A 2,999-nucleotide genomic window follows, 5' to 3' on the forward strand; every position below is an offset into this window, starting at 1 on the left:
TTCCTCTTCACTTTAGAAGTGCAGACTTGCAGTGGGTTCCTTTTCAACGGGGTGGGGAGTGGGGTTACCATGACTTCATCAGCGCTGAGGTCACTGCCTCCCTCTTCTTTTTCTGCTGTTCCTACTTGAGCTCATGTTTTCTCGCTGGGTTGTTTCCCCTGCCGTGACCACTAGGGAGAAAGCTGCGTGACCCCACATGTTCTAAAATTATTAAACTGTGGGTTGACAGGTGCTAGATGCTATGACTCTGTGCCCGCTTGGACTCAGATGTCATAGGGGTTGCATCCCACTTATGTGCTGTGGGAAAAGGAACATAGCAGGAGAGGGAGACAATGATAAAAAGAAATATAGAGTCCTGGGAGGCATGGGTGCTGGACCAATGTGTATAGTGGGGGTGCTGAGAGCCACTGAACCAAACTATAAACCCTGTATATGATGGAAACCACTTAAAGACAGGGGGTGCACTTGTGGAGAAAGGATGGTCTGGAGATTAGGCCTCAGGAGAGCTGGTTTCAATTCCCTATTCTACCCCAGGCTCCCTGTGTGATGTTGGGATTTAGGTCCAGATTTTTAACTCTATGTAGGTACCTGAAGGGGCAGGTGGGTGCCTAGTGGGATTTTCAAAAGCTCTCAGATTCAAAGATTTTCAAAATGGTGAGCTTCTGAAAATCCCAGCAGGCACCTTTCTGAATCGTCAGGGCCTAAATAGCTTCAAAAAATCCACCCCTTAGTGTGTCTGAGCCTCGGGTCCCTGTGTGTCCAATGCAGATAATAGCACTGCCCTGCCTCACAGGGCCATGGTGAGGCTAGATATATTAGAGACTATGAGGTGTTCAGATGACTACGGTGGTGAGGGCCAAATGCTCTAGAGCAGGGGAGGGCAAACTACAGCCCGCGGGCTGAATCTGGCCCGTCAGGGCTTTCAGTCCGGCCCACGGGATTGCCAGCCCCATGGTGCAGCGAGGCTAAGGCAGGCTCCCTGTCTGCCCTGGCCCCAGGCTGCTCCCAGAAGCAGCTGGCACCACGTCCCTACAGCCCCTGGGGGCGCCTGCAGACACTGCCCCCTGCAGCTCCCATTGGCCGGGAACAGGGAACCGCAGCCAATGGGAGCTTGGGAGGTGGTACCCGCAGGTGAGGGCAGTGCGCGGCGGAGCTGCCTGCCCCACCCCACCACCAGGAGCTACTGCAGGACAAGCTGGCCACTTCCGGTAACGGCGGAGGCCAGGGCAGGCAGGGAGCCTGCCTTAGCCTCGCTACGCACCACTGCCACCCCAGAGCCACTTGAGGTAAGCGGTGCTGGGCTGGAGCCCACACCCCGAACCCCTCCTGCACCCTGCATCCCAACCCCCTGCCCTGAGCCCCCTAACCATCTGTCGCACCACTTCTGCACCCCAGCCCCCTGCTCTGAGCCCCTTCCTGCACCCCATCCTGCACTCCAAACCCCTGCCCCAGCCCTACATTCATGGCCCTGCATTCAGTTTCCCCACCCAGATGTGGCCCTCGGGCCAAAAAGTTTGCCCACCCCTGCCCTAGATAATGAGCACTGTGGAACAGTGGTAGCATAGTGTTAATACATGGCCCCCAAAGTGCTGCTTGGAGGTCTGATGTACCTGTTAAGTCTCAGATGTAGCAGGGTGGCCCAAGGAAAACTTTGAGGAGCCAGAGCCTAATCCTGCATGTTGCTCCACATCTCTTGGGTGCTTTGGAAGCTGAGGTGCATTCAGGCCCCAGGCCAGCTACTCCTGTGGAAGGGGCTGTGTGTGAATACCCCGTGAGGTTTGTTTTTATTGTTGGTGAACTCAACCAACAAGCTATGTCTGTTATCCTGGGAGATACAAGCCCAAGTAAATATGTCTCTGGGTGGATTTTTCAGTTGAGAAGGGCATTGTTAACGAGGCAGCCAGTTGGATTAGAATAGACTGCACACATTCGTAGGGAACACATTTGGATGCCCAGGATGAACCAATTAATCATAAATACATTATGCATTTTTTTGCTTAAACGTCTCGACCAGTTAATTAACATTACGGCCTAGCATTCCATTTTCTGGTAAAGCAGCTTCTTTAATGAATGCAATTGATCAACAAAGAGCGTAACTGGATGTGGGTGATAAAATTAACATTGGGGAGAAAAAATCACAGAAGGAAGGAGATGCAGCCTGTGAAGTAAGGGATCTCTTCAGTTTAGAACTGGTGCTTCCAATCCTGCACAACCAAATCTTCTCCTGAAGTCACTGTGGGCACAAAGGGGATCCAAATCCCACTGAAACTGATGGAAGCTGGACTGGGCCCCAAATCATGAAGCCCTCCGCACTGATGCAAAACTCTCACAAAGGTGAGATTGACCTCTGTGCAGTGGGCCATCAAAACTGAATTTAAATAAGCCTTGTGCCCTTTCTCTGCACAGGGGTGAATTTCACCCTGACAGAACCAAATGAGAATTTTAAACTAGCAATTAATTCCCCTTCCTCCCTGAAGTAAGCACATAACGGTCATACAAACTGTTTTATCAGTGAGTGGCAAGGCAACCAAAGGAAGTAAGGTCAAGACGAGATCACAAAAGGCATTCAGATGAGGCATGAGGGATTGAAAATTTTATTACAATCTAAAGCAAAGCAAGCCCTTATCATTCAAGGTTCTCTCAGTCCTTTGAAAACAAACTGGGTGTGTGTGCTTATTTATCAAGGCTGATCACTGTTATCACTGATATGTTTTTTTACTCTTCCTTTTATTATAAATGTAAGAGGCTCATGAACATTTTTGCCTTAGAAAAAGGGGTTGCCAACCTGAAAAGACAGAGAAACCTTGATCTAAATTATTCATGCAGGGTGAAGTTGACCTATGGCAGAGGAATAGCAAATCCCACCAAAGCCCTCTGCTCTCTCCACAGGGGTATACTTCACCCCCATGCTTTACCTGAATACTCGCTTTCAGATTCACTCCTTGCCGGTTGGCATACGTCTGTATTTGAGAGGAAAACTGTAAATAGGCAGGAATTAC

Source organism: Chelonia mydas, chromosome 22 (genome assembly GCF_015237465.2).
Source record: "Chelonia mydas isolate rCheMyd1 chromosome 22, rCheMyd1.pri.v2, whole genome shotgun sequence".
NCBI lineage: Eukaryota > Metazoa > Chordata > Testudines > Cheloniidae > Chelonia > Chelonia mydas.